This window comes from Microcaecilia unicolor, chromosome 4, assembly GCF_901765095.1.
Source record: "Microcaecilia unicolor chromosome 4, aMicUni1.1, whole genome shotgun sequence".
Classification (NCBI taxonomy): domain Eukaryota; kingdom Metazoa; phylum Chordata; class Amphibia; order Gymnophiona; family Siphonopidae; genus Microcaecilia; species Microcaecilia unicolor.
The window spans coordinates 88260483-88274473 of record NC_044034.1 but is presented as its reverse complement, the minus strand read 5'-3'; the positions used below and the strand labels follow the sequence as shown (position 1 = coordinate 88274473).

General features: G+C 40.8%; 1 long non-coding RNA gene across 1 annotated transcript in view; it reads left to right on the top strand.

Annotated features, from left to right (window-relative positions):
- Positions 1–704: 704 nt before the first annotated feature.
- Positions 705–13991, top strand: part of LOC115468601 — a 29410-nt gene continuing 16123 nt past the window's right edge. The window contains exon 1 of the long non-coding RNA XR_003941894.1: positions 705–960. This is a non-coding gene — a long non-coding RNA (uncharacterized LOC115468601). The remainder of the gene's footprint in view (positions 961–13991) is intronic.

Below are 13991 nucleotides of genomic sequence, written 5' to 3'. Positions count from 1 at the left end.
TTTATGATCCAAAAACAGGACATGTTTTCTGAAAATACATTTTTAACCAGCTATTTATAGGGAAGGGGACTGATATTCAGATGCCAGACTACCACATAAAGATAACAAGTGATTTATCTGTTTATCTTTATGCCTGATTATTCAGCAGTCCTGTCCATTTAAGTAGGACTGCTGAATGTGGTTACAGAATAGATAGTTTATCCTTTTTAAGTTAGGACTTCTATTAGCATGATCCCCTTCAAGAGAGAGATTTATTTGGCTATTGGCTGGTATTGCTTCTGTTTATAAATTTTTGGCCCTATTCTTCAGAATACCCCTCACCCTATAAAGATTTGGGCTAGTCATTGAGGGCCTCTTTTACAAAGCTGCGCTGCTAATTCTCTGTACAGCAAATGAAAGGAAGCCCATTCAGTTTCTATGGGCTTCCTGTCATTTGCCGCATGGGAATCGCCAGCGCAGCTTTGTAAAGAAGCCCTGAGTTATCCGCCAAAAGTTATCATTTGGTGGACCTGAATTTTTAACTCGAAGCACTTGCCTAGTCTGTGTGTGTGGTGGGGTTTTTTTTTTTTTTTAAATCTTTGTTCTGATCCACAAAACTTCTCAGAATATTTTTTTTTGTTGCATTTGTACCCCGCGCTTTCCCAATCATGGCAGGCTCAATGCGGCAGGCAATGGAGGGTTAAGTGACTTGCCCAGAGTCACAAGGAGCTACCTGTGCCGGGAATCAAACTCAGTTCCTCAGTTCCCCAGGACCAAAGTCCACCACCCTAACACGTTTTCAAAATTCTATTGAATATTTTAATTTGAAGCTTACTCAAATGTGTCGACATTTTCCCTTTTAAAAGAGGTCCAGAGACAAGGCAAAGAAAATTGTGTGAGGGTACCAGTCTTTTGGACAGTCTGTTTAGCATTAGTTCGTGATTGGCAGCAATACTACTGCACAGCAAGAAGCATCAAATTGTGCACATTCTTTGCTAAATATTTTGTTACTTTGATAATGCAAATGTCAGAGCCTACCCTGATGAAATCCCCAAAATACATTCAGTGGTAAAAGACCTGTCCCTCAGTCTTGCCCCATTATGGGAGCCTATTTCTAATCTGTTTTGTGCATTAAAAGATGCATTGAAAATCTAATAACAGTACAGTGTCTTGTTAACTGTTAGAGCATGCTATTTATGGGGTCTTTTACAAAGGTGCATTAACATTTTTAGCGCACGCTACGTTTAACGTGCGCTAAACGCTAGACACCCAAATATTCCTAGCCTTGTAAAAAGGACCCCTAGTTAGGTGTTTAGGGCATAAATCACCATTAGAGGGTGCAGAACAGCACCTTGCTGTAAATGTGAGGATCATTACTGTGTTGGTTGAGCTGTGTCTGATCTTGTCTGAGTGGGTCTGTCCTGTTTTTAATGGAGTTCATTTCTGGATTGCTAGGTGTGAATTTTTACCAGTGCCTGCTTTTTGACACCATTTACTGAATCCGGCCCTAAGTGCAAAACTTTAGCACATTTTATTAAACAGATTTCTTCTGGATAATCTGTGATTCCATGATTAAAGTGATTTATGCACATATCATTCATAGATGTTTTCTATCAGTACAACTGAAATGCAACAGACCCAAATTCTCGGCACAATTGCTGGCATTTCCATCTGCTTTATATCTGAATAGAAGTTAATCAAAAGCAATACCTTATTTTTTAGTCTTTAAAAATCCATTAATCAGGCGCATGGCTGTGTTTACAGCAAGACCAATAATTCTCTTTATTATTCTTTCATTATAGACCACTTTACGATACTTATTCATTTTGCAGATAGCCCATTGACAGTTTTGTTGCGATTCCATGTCCTTTAATTGGAGGGCACTGCATCCCAGCCATGTGGGCATGAATCCGCTCCCTTAGTTCGTCTGTCCCCTTCAAAAGCTGCACAGTTACAATAGTTTACATGGTTGTGGAATTACAACTTTCTTGTAAAATAATGTAGGTTTACCATAGTGAAATACTCATCAAAGATGCATCATAAATAAGACTCTATAAAATCCTGTTAAAACATTTGATAATATGCATTTGGTACTGTCTTAATTCAGATGTAAATGTCATCTCTTACCTTTCCTTTGTTTTTTTTAAGTCTAATCTTATGAAGTTCTGCTGTATTTTTCATGTGACTCATGGTATAGGATGGAATCAATGAATTGCATATTTGCCTTTTTTTCAAATCAGATGTTATGTGGTCTCCAGTAATATTCTTTTCAGTAACTGTCCTGATTTCTTAGGCTTAGTTTTGTCAACATTATTGTAAACTATTGTTTTGTGAAATGTGCATATGATCTTACCTATGCAGCTTTGTTTTTGATTTAAGTGTATTATTGTATCATTGAGCTATTCAAATATTTTAAATAGAAGGATTGTATTGTTTCGGTAATATAACTATATAAAATACGATGTCTATTAGGCAATAGATAACAAAAAGTCCTGTATTTGGTAAACTGACACTGTTTTTAAGTTGCCTACATTTTTAAATAAATGTTGAACTGCTTATTATTGGCTTAATAGCATAAAACCCTAAGAAGTAAAACTTTAAATTGGACCAATTTTGAAATTGTATAAAATTTGCACTTGTTAAACCACTGGATGTATGTTATCAGTACTTTTTAACTGCTTTTTAAAGTTCATATTTTCATTATGAAATTAAGTTTCTTAATTTATAACTGATTTAAATATTCTCATGTTTTTTTGTAACCAATGGAAGATTTAAAGTGGTTTATGCAAACAACAACAAAAAAAAATGTTGGCCTCCCTTCTCACTGGTTATTCAATAGACCAGCAAGTTCATATATTTGCATGTAAATATTGCTAGATAAAGTTGTGGGTGGTGTAACAATGTTTGTGTTTCACTACACTAGATAAATAACAATGCAAAATTAAAGTTCATATCTGGATATTTTCAGATAAGTGCCTGATGATGATGTACAACAGACACAAGAACAATCGTTTCTCAATGTATGAAGCCATAAATGTATATAAATTATGTTGCAATTGATCTTGTCTTTTTTTCTTGTGAATGTTTATACAAGGATCTTAGCTGCTGTTAAAGATAGGAATTTCAGTGGTGTTACCAGCTAATTAAAGGGGAGGTACAAACAATTGCCAAACATAATGCTCTCTTTTTAATTCTAAAGCCCATAAAACAAAACATGATTGAGTTAAAAAAAACAAGAACAAACTTCAATAGAATTGATAGAAAAAAAAGTCACAATTAAAATCTAGACCACCATAAAAGAAAAAAACAAATAACTTCAGTTGGAGGAGGATTCAATATATTTGAAAAAAAAAAGTAGGAGATGACAAGGCAATTAGAAAAAACAAGGCCACTGGTGGAATTCTAAGCAATGCTGTTAGAGAGAATGTCTTACGCCATAGACTGATAAAGCTGCAGTGGTGAGTATTACTGTTTAAGGTTGGTCTTTTGAGTCCAAGAATCTCTAAGTAAATTTCATCAATTTTAAGCGTATATTGAAAATGCAGCAAAAATGGAATGCCAAGAGAAATAGCCTTCTAGTGCATAGAAAACAGAGAAAAAAGTCTTGTGTGCCATTTCAGGCAAGTCTGAAAAAATTGTTGCCAAAATAAAACATCTTTACATTAATAGAAGGAAGAATACTAGTAGAGTAGCTCTTAACTTCTATCAAGGGCTCTTTCCAACTTGTAGTGAGGTTTAGGCAGTCTGAAAAATGCCTTCCTGCAAATGGTTTTCTCTGTTCTGGTCCATGCTTCCCAATGGGGAGGTAAGCTGTAGTAATTGGGGACATGATTTCTGTTGACATTCTTAGGTTACCGTTTAAGCATCTCTATTTGAGGCACAAAGGGAGATTTGGGGAGATTATGAATGGAATATTCAACTGTCTAGTTTTTGGTTTGAGTTCCAAATCGTTTTCTTTCATCAGTGCAATCTGGAACATTCAAAAACCATAACCTGGTGTGCTAGGATTTCCAACTTCTCAGTGTGTCCTGTGAAGGCCAGCTCCTGAGTATGGGTCTGAATTTGCAAAGTATATATGTACTTTATTTAATTTAAATTTGCTTCATTGGGGGTAATTTTATAACTATGGATACATTGTATACACATTGTGCAGGTATTGGTAAACTTTTAAACTGGAAGTATGACAGTTATCCCAGTTTTTCTCCTGCTGTTTGGCAAGCACACACTTTCCAGGTTAATTTATATGCATGTATTTTAGAAAGTATACATACAAATAAGTTCATAAGTATTGCTGTATTGGGAAAGACCAAAGGTCCATCAAGTCCAGCATCCTGTTTCCAACAGTGGCCAATCCAGGTCACAAATGGCAAAATCCCAAAAAAGTACAAAACTTTATACTGTTTATCCCAGAAATAGTGGATTTTCCCCAAGTCTGTCTAATAAAGGCCTATGGACTTTTCCTTTAGGAAGCCATCCAAACCTTTTTTAAACTCTGCTAAGCTAACCACCGTTACCACATTCTCTGGCAATGAATTCCAGAGTTTAATTACACGTTGAGTGAAGAAAATTTTTCTCTGATTTCGTTTTAAATTTTACTACATTGTAGCTTTATCGCATGCCCCCTAGTCCTAGTATTTTTAGAAAGCGTAAACAGACACTTCACATCTACCCATTCAACTCCACTCATTTTATAGATCTCTATCATATTTCCCCTCAGCCGCCTTTTCTCCAAGCTGAAGATCCATAGCCGCTTTAGACTTCCCTCATAGAGAAGTCGTCCCATCCCCTTTATCATTTTTGTCGCCCTTCTCTGTACCTTTTCTAATTCCACTATATCTTTTTTGAGATGCGGCGATCAGAATTGAACAGAATATTCAAGGTGCGGTCGCACCATGGAGCGAGCGATACAAAGGCATAACATCCTCATTTTTTATTTTCCATTTCTTTCCTAATAATACCTAACATTCTATTTGCTTTCTTAGCCGCAGCAGCACACTGAGCAGAAGGTTTCAACGTATCATCAACGATGGCACCTTAGAATCCCTTTCTTGGTCTGTCTCTCCTAATGTGGAACCTTGCATGACGTAGCTATAATTTGGGTTCCACTTTGCACTTGCTCACATTAAACGACATTTGCCATTTAGACTCCCAGTCTCGTAAGGTCCTCTTGTAATTTTTCACAATCCTCCTGCGATTTAACGACTTTGAATAACTTTGTCATCAGCAAATTTAATTACCTCACTAGTTACTCCCATCTCTAGGTAATTTATAAATATGTTAAAAAGCAGTGGTCCCAGCACAGACCCCTGGGGATCCCAACTAACTACCTTCTCCATTGAGAATACTGACCATTTAACCCTAATCTCTCTTTTTTTTTTTTTCCATCTTTTAACCAGTTTTTAATCCACAATAGAACACTACCTCCTATCCCATGACTCTCCAATTTCCTCTGGAGTCTTTCATGAGGTACTTTGTCAATCGCCTTCTGAAAATCCAGATACACAATATCAACCGGGTCACCTTTATCCACATATTCACCCCCTTCAAAGAAATGTAGTAGATTGGTGAGGCAAGATTTCCCTTCACTAAATCCATGTTGACTTTGTCTCATTAATCCATGCTTTTGAATATGCTCTGTAATTTTGTTCTTTATAATAGTCTCTACCAGTTTGCCCGGCACCGACGTCAGACTCACAGGTCTATAATTTCCCGGATTGCCTCTTTTAAAAAATCAGTGTTACATTGGCCACCCTCCAATCTTCCGGTACTATGCTCGATTTTAAGGATAAATTACATATTACTAACAATAGCTCCACAAACTCATTTTTCAGTTCTATCAGTACTTTGGGATGAGTACCATCCAGTCCAGGAGATTTGCTACTCTTCAGTTTGTAGACCGGCCCCTTACATCCTGCAGGTTTACAGAGAATTCATTAAGTTTTTCCCAACTCGTCAGCTTCGAATACCATTTCCAGCACCGGTATCCCACCCAAATCTTCCTCGATGAATACCGAAGCAAACAATTCATTGAATCTCTCCGCTATGGTTTTGTCTTCCCCAGGGGCGTATCTGCGTGGGGCCACAGAGGCCTGGGCCCCCACATATTTCGCCCTGGACCCCTCTCGCGCCGTCAACCCTCCCCCGCTGCCGTTGCTTACCTTTGCTGGCGGGAGACTCCAACCCCCGCCAGCCGAGGTCCACTTCCACCTGCCGCTGCCTTTAAAAATATTTCTTCAGCTGGCAGGGGACCCCAACCCCCGCCAGCTGACCTGAGGTCTTTAAACGTCTTCTTTTCTTCGTCCTCCGTGGCCGTGCTGCTGTTGAAAGCTGTTGAATCCAGTTCAGAGTCTGATGTCGCAGCACGTTGTATGTGCAGGAGCGTCCTGCAAGTACAACACGCTGCGACGTCAGACTCCGAACTGGTTCCAGGAAAGCATAGCTGCAATACAAGTAATTATCCCAGACAGTGTACTACTAGGCCCCTTATAATTTCTGACTGGTGGGTTCTTCAACTAGTCCACCTCGGTTACGTGCTATATTGGTGTCAGAAACCACCAAATTGCTCACTGAAAGCATCTTGCATCAACTCTCAGCACAAGCAGGTACTTGTAGAGGAAATCTCCACCCTTCTACAGGCCAATGAGGTCAAACTCGTGCTACCAGGGGAAGAAGGGAATTCTATTCCAGGTACTTGCTTGTGCCCAAGAAAATAGGAGGAATTAATTTCATCCTAGATCTAAAAGGCCTGAACAAATTCTGGTCAAAGAAAAGTTCAGGATGATTTCACTGGGCACTCTTCTCCCTATGATTCAAGAACAATATTGGCTATGTCTCTGTACTTAAAGGATACCTATACCCATGTTTCAATACTTCCCAGTCACAGGAAGTATCTCAGATTTCAAATAGGGAAATACTACTACTGGTACCGTATTCTTCCATTTTGGCCTTGTGTCAGCTCCCACGGTATTCACCAAGTATCTAGTGGTAGTAGCAGCGTGTTTATTTAGACTGGGAGTTTACATATTTCCTAATATGGATGATTGGATGATTAAGAGCACATTTTAGGAAGGCATGACAGAGTCAATGTGCTTAACTATTTGGATGTTAGAGCTACTGGGGTTTGTGATAACTACACCAAGATCCATCTACTCCCTGGTTCAGCGATTGGAATATATAGGAGCTCTGCTAGATACATTGCAGGCTCAGGCTTTTCTTTCTCTACTGTGGGCAGAGACCTTGATCTCTCTCACCTTGCAGTTCCGAAACAGTGAACAGGTCACAAGCTTGGCAAATGTTGAGATTAGTGGGCCACATGGCCTCGACATGGGCATATCACTCTCATGGCACGTCTCCATTTGAGAGAGGCCCAGTGGACTCTAGCTTATCAGGTATCTGAGGCAGCTGGGAAATTTGCAGATGTTATCCAGATTCCTCTAGAGTTGACTTGTGCCCTTCCCTGGTGAATAATTGGGATGAATTTGACTATGGGACTACTATTCTAAATTCTGCTGCCACAATGGGTGCAGCTAACATGGGATGGGGAGTTCATGTAGTTGGGCTTCATGCCCAAAGAACTTAGTCTGCTCAGGAAAAGACCATATCAACTTCCTTGAGCTCGGGGCCATTTAGAATGCTCAAAAGGTTTTCAGAGTGATCGGCTACAACACCAAATTATTCTTATTCAAACAGACAACCAGGTTGCACTGTTCTGTGTGAAGAAGCAGGGGGCTATGGTATCCTACCCCTTGTGGCAGGAGGCAGTGGGAATGTGGCAGTGGGCTATCCACAGAATGGGCCTTCGAGCCAAGTATCTAGCAGGCAAGGAGAACAGCCTGGCAGATAGCAGCATTTTGCAACTCCATGAGTAGTCTCTCAGCATGGGTATAGCCTGCAAGATCTTTTGAGTGTGGGATACACCCTCTGTGGATGTTTTTGCCGTTCATCTCAACAACAAGGTTCCCCAATTCTGTTCCAGGCTCAGGTCACATAGCAGCTTAACATCACAGGCCTTTCCTGTACATTGGGGGGAGGGTTTTCTGTATGCATATCCTGCAATACCTCTCAGAGAAGACTGCTGAAACTCAGCCAAGATCAAGGAACCATGATCCTAATTGCCCCTTATTGGCAGAAGCAGATCTGGTTCCATTTTCTGGAGTTATCCTCTGAATATTCATTGAGATTGGACTGTTTTCTGACTCTCGTGTAGCACGAATGATCCCTCCCTCCCTTCTGTATCCAGCCTCCAATCCCTGGCCCTCACTACTTGGAGACTGAGAGCATAAAATTCGGGTTCTTAGGTTTGTCTGAGGTTGTCTTGCATCTTGCTGGCCTCTAGGAAAGACTTCACTAAGAGCTGTTACTCTTAAGTGAAGGTTTGCAGTCTGCTGTGAGGGCAAGACCTTAGATTCCCTCACTTGCCCTACACAACTGCTTGAATACCTCCTGCACCTCTCTCAGGGCCCCTTTTACTAAGCCCTGTAGGCGCCTATGCACTTTAAAATGGAGTTACTGCCCGACTACCGTATTTCTCTTGCGGTAATTTCATTTTTGGCGTGTCTGAAATATTTTTTAATTTTCTGGTGCGCGTAGCAGACACCAAGTGTCATCTGATGGGCGTAGGTCATTACCGCCCAAATTCTTTACTGCTAGGTCTATGGCTGACAGTAGTGTCTCACGCCCCAAATGGACGCACAGCAATTTTGATTTTGCCACATGTCCATTTTTGGCTCCGAAAAGATGCCTTTACAGGTGTGCTGAATAATGATTTGCACATGCCCCCAAAACCAGTGCCTACACTACCGCAGGCCATATTTCAGTGCGCCTTTGTAAAAGGACCCCTGAGTCTGTTTTAGAAATCAACTCAGTAAGGTTTTATCTCTGTACAATCGGTGCTTATCAATAGATAGGAGGTAAGCCCACCTATGTACAGCTACTACTTCGTGTCATGTGAGGTTTGCTGTTGACAGCCCTCCTCCCCTGTTAAACCTCCCACTGTGTCATGGGATCTCAATATTGTCCTCGGCCAGATGATGAAAGCTCATTTAGATCCACTTGCTTCCTGTCATCGGACGTATTTGATCTGGAAAGTTGTGTTTTTGGTGATTGTCACTTCAGCTTGCAGAGTTAGTGAGCTACTGGCCTGAGTAGCAGCGGATCCCCCTTACTTTTAAGTTTCATCACAATAGAGTAATTCTCCTCATACATCCTAAGTGCCTTTCCTAAGTTAGTGCTGGAGTTCCATCTTTGTCAGTCATTCTTCCAACATTTTTTCTGAAATCACATGCCTATCCAGGCGAAAGTGTGATACATATCTAAGATTGCAAGCGAGTCTTAGCCTTTGACCTGGAGTGGACTAAAACCCATAGACAGTCTGCCTTACTTTTTGTTTCTTTTGACCCAAACTAGATCAGTATAGCCATTGGCAAATGCACAATTTCTAATTTGGCTATCAGATTGCGTCTCCTTTACTTATTCCCAGGCTAGACTGACTCTAGAGGGCCATGTCAAGGCTCATAATGTCTGAACTGTGCCAGTGGCGGTAGCCCACTTGAGGTTAGCCTCCATGGAGATCTGTGAAGCTATGATGTTGTCTGTCCACATATTTACTTCTCATTACTGCCTTAAGCAGGATACCCGATATAAATGGTTAGGTCATTTGTTTGGTGTCTAGAATCCAGCTCCACCCTCCTAGGCCCAATTTTGTTCGTCTGCACCTCCACAACTAGAATGTACATTAGTTTTCAGGTTGATTGACTAAGCTCTTGATGGTTTGAGTCCCTATTGTTCTGGCGAAAGCGGAAGAACAAATGGCTAGAAATGTAAGGAGGGGTGACAAAAATTTCTTCAGGTATATAAGTGAAAGGAGAATGGCTAAAAAGGGAATTGTGAGACTAAAAGATACTGCGAACCACTATGTGGATAATGATGAAGAAAAAGCAAATTTGCTGAATAGATACTTTTGTTCTGTTTTCACAGAAGAAAATCCTGGAGAAGGACTGCGATGGACTGGAAAAAGTACAAATGAGATTGAAGTGGATAGAGCACCGTTCACGGAAGAGAGTGTGTATGAACAGTTTGAAAAGCTAAAGGTGGACAAAGCCATGGGACCAGATGGGCTCCACCCCAGGATATTGAGGGAGCTCAGAGAGGTTCTGGCGGGTCCTCTTAAAGATTTGTTTAATTTATCCTTGCAGACGGGAGAGGTTCCGAGGGATTGGAGAACGGCGGAGGTGGTCCCTCTTCACAAGAGTGGGGATAGGGAAGAAGCTGGAAACTACAGGCCGGTAAGCCTCACTTCGATTATTGGAAAAGTAATGGAAGCGATGCTGAAGGAAAGGATAGTGAATTTCCTGGAAGCCAATAAGTTGCAAGATCCGAGACAACATGGTTTTACCAAAGGGAAATCGTGCCAAACGAATCTCATTGAGTTCTTTGGGTGACGGGAGAATTGAATCAGGGACGAGCTATGGACGTAATCTACTTAGATTTCAGCAAAGCTTTTGACATGGTTCCCCACAGGAGGCTCTTAAATAAACTGGATGGGCTGAAGATAGGACCTGAAGTGGTGAACTGGATTAGGAACTGGTTGACGGACAGAAGCCAGAGGGTGGTGGTGAATGGAATTCACTCGGAGGAGGGAAAGGTGAGTAGTGGTGTGCCTCAAGGATCGGTGCTGGGACTGATTCTGTTCAATATATTTGTGAGTGACAGTGCCGAAGGGTTAGAAGGTAAAGTTTGCCTATTTGCGGATGATACTAAGATCTGTAACAGAGTGGACACCCGGGAGGGAGTGGAAAACATGGAAAAGGATCTGAGGAAGCTAGAAGAATGGTCTAAGGTTTGGCAATTAAAATTCAATGTGAAGAAATGCAAAGTGATGCACTTAGGGAATAGAAATCCTCGGGAGACGTATGTGTTAGGCGGGGAGAATCTGATAGGTACGGACGGAGAGAGGGATCTTGGGGTGATAGTATCTGAGGATCTGAAGGCGATGAAACTGTGTGACAAGGCGGTGGCCGTAGCTAGAAGGTTGTTAGGCTGTATAGAGAGAGGTGTGACCAGCAGAAGAAAGGAGGTGTTGATGCCCCTGTATAAGTCGTTGGTGAGGCCACACCTAGAGTATTGTGTTCAGTTTTGGAGGCTGTACCTTGCGACGGATGTAAAAAGAATTGAAGCGGTGCAAAGAAAAGCTACGAGAATGGTAAGGGATTTGCGTTACAAGACATATGAGCAGAGACTTGATGACCTGAACATGTATACTCTGGAAGAAAGGAGAAACAGGGGTGATAGGATACAGACGTTCAAATATTTGAAAAGTATTAATCCGCAAACGAACCTTTTCCGGAGGTGCAAAGACGGTAGAACGAGAGGACATGAAATGAGATTGAAGGGGGACAGACTCAAGAAAAATGTCAGGAAGTATTTTTTTCATGGAGAGAGTAGTGGATGCTTGGAATGCCCTCCCCGGGAGGTGGTGGAAATGAAAACGGTAACAGAATTCAAACACGCGTGGGATAAACATAAAGGAATCCTGTTCAGAAGGAATGGATCCAAAGGAGCTTAGCCGAGATTGGGTGGCAGAGCTGGTGGCAGAAGGCGGGGATAGTGCTGGGCAGACTTACACGGTCTGTGCCCTGAAAAGGACAGGTACAAATCAAGGTAAGGTATACACAAAAAGTAGCACATATGAGTTTATCTTGTAGGGCAGACTGGATGGACCATGCAGGTCTTTTTCTGCCGTCATTTACTATATTACTGTGTTAGTGTTGGTTTTTAGTGAGCCTGGTACTGGAGATTTCCACCTGTGAGAATACATCTGGCCAGCTGGTCCTCAGCAAAATTACTCACCTGTAGCAGGTGTTCTCAGAGGACAGCAGGCCAAGTATTTTACCAAAACCCTCCCATCTCCCATGGAAGTTGAATTCTTTAGCTACAGTACCTGACTGAGAGACCCATGCTTGTGTGGTGGGTGGGAAGACACCAGTTCATGCACAGTGGGACGCTGCTAGAAATTTCTAAAATCTTCTTGCTAGTCAGGCATCAGGCTCTGTCAGATGACCTCACCCAACTGTGAGAATACTTGTCCTGCTGTCCTCAGAGAACACCTGTTACTGGTGAGTAACTTTGCTATAACCCATCAGTACTAAATCGACTGGTAATGCTGACAAACTCTATTCCTAGTCTCGGCTTTCTTTAATTGGTACAAGGAGGGAATAGACAAATACTCAAAGTTCCATATTAATGTCTTGAAGATGTAACTGTTATTAAGATCTTTTATATGATCTTCAGATACTATTCAAGCGCAATTTTAAAAGAATTTTATATCATACAATTTATCAAAAGAAAAAGTATTACTGTATACATAAGCATTAAGCAAGGGATTATATAAGCAATGCAATACATAGCTGTTACAAGTTAGCCCTCAGAGGAGAGGAGAAACAAAACACTAGGAGGCATATTTTCAAAGCACTTTGGGAGGCTAAGTTCCATAGGTTTCTATGGACTTTGGGAGGCTAAGTGCTTTGAAAATGAGCTTGTAGGTGTACTAATTAGAAAAAGTATACAGAAGAAACCCATAGCAGTGAAACCCTCACCTCGTGCTAAATATGTACACACACCTACAGTAGGTTAATAGCTGCCTCAACTAGTGAGTACAGTACATACTTCCTTAGCATCAATGAAGAGCCTTCATTATTCAGGAAGGAAAAATATATACTTAGCCAGAGTATGAACATAACATTTAGAAGGAAATCTTAACAAGAAAGAGGCCCCCAAGCTCCCTCATTTCTTAATGCATTGTCAAAAATGCCTTACATATCTCTTGGTGTAGCTTTTACTACATCAGGATAATCCATATCCTTGGACCCAAAATTATTTTTGGGAATTATGAAAATACATTTGCATATCTGCATTCAAGTCCTGTTCAAAAACAAAAGATAAAAGTAGAGTTGCTTTAACCAGTTCTTTCATGATAGTACTTTCAAAGATAGTCTAATTATCTTTATCCAAAACTCTCACTTGCAAACCATTTATCACCAGGGAAATAGCTTCAGAAGAGACGTGCAATACCTCGATCAAATCTTTTTTGAACAATCGTCTAGGTGTCATACCATTACATCTAGGAAAATTGAGCAATTGTAAATTAGATGCCTATTAAAATTCTCCTGTTCAGGCTTGTTGATGTATCAGTCTTATTGTGGATTAACTTCACGGTGATGGCTTTAAGACCTGTCACTGCACTTCTTCACTGTTGATTTCAAGATTTAAAAAAAAAAAAAAAATCTGTTCTTTACTCCTCAGGACTCTTGGCAATACTTTCCACTTTGGTTACCAGAGCAGAAAGATAAGCTGATGACACTTGAACTGGTACATTCAGCTTTTGCGACATTGACCAACTGGCCTCCAAAGTCACCACCATGAGAGTATTAGATTGATCACTATGCATTTCTGAGGTATAAGCCACAGTTCTAAACAGTCAAAACACTCCAGGAAGCTCTGAAGAGGAGCTCCCAAGATGATACCTCCACTTAAAACAGATTCCTGAACTCCTTGACTATAGTAGAGACTAATTCTACTACAGTTCTCAGGGACATCTCCCCTGAGGTACCTAATGTGAAAGATCTCATTTTTTGGTGGCAGTTGCTTCAATTTGCAGGGTGAGTTAGTTTCAGACCCTAGTGGTTCACCTTTAACCAGATTTTGTCATGACAAAGTAGTTCTCTGCATGCATCCCAAGTTTCATCCTAAGGTGGTCAGTCCTGCAGAATTTGTTTGCAGTCTAGAATCTAACTCCACCATCTTAGGCTATACTTTTCTGTTCCAGGCTGCATCTTCACAACAGGCGTATTAATTTTGTTAGTGGTATTGGTTTTGGTTTTGCCTCACTAGTTTACTTCATTTCTTTGAAGGTGCGAATAAACATGTTGATAAAGGTGAGCTGGTTGATGGATGTGTATCTAAGATTTTCAGAAAGCTTTTAACACAGTTCTATGAGAGACTCCTGAGAAAATGTG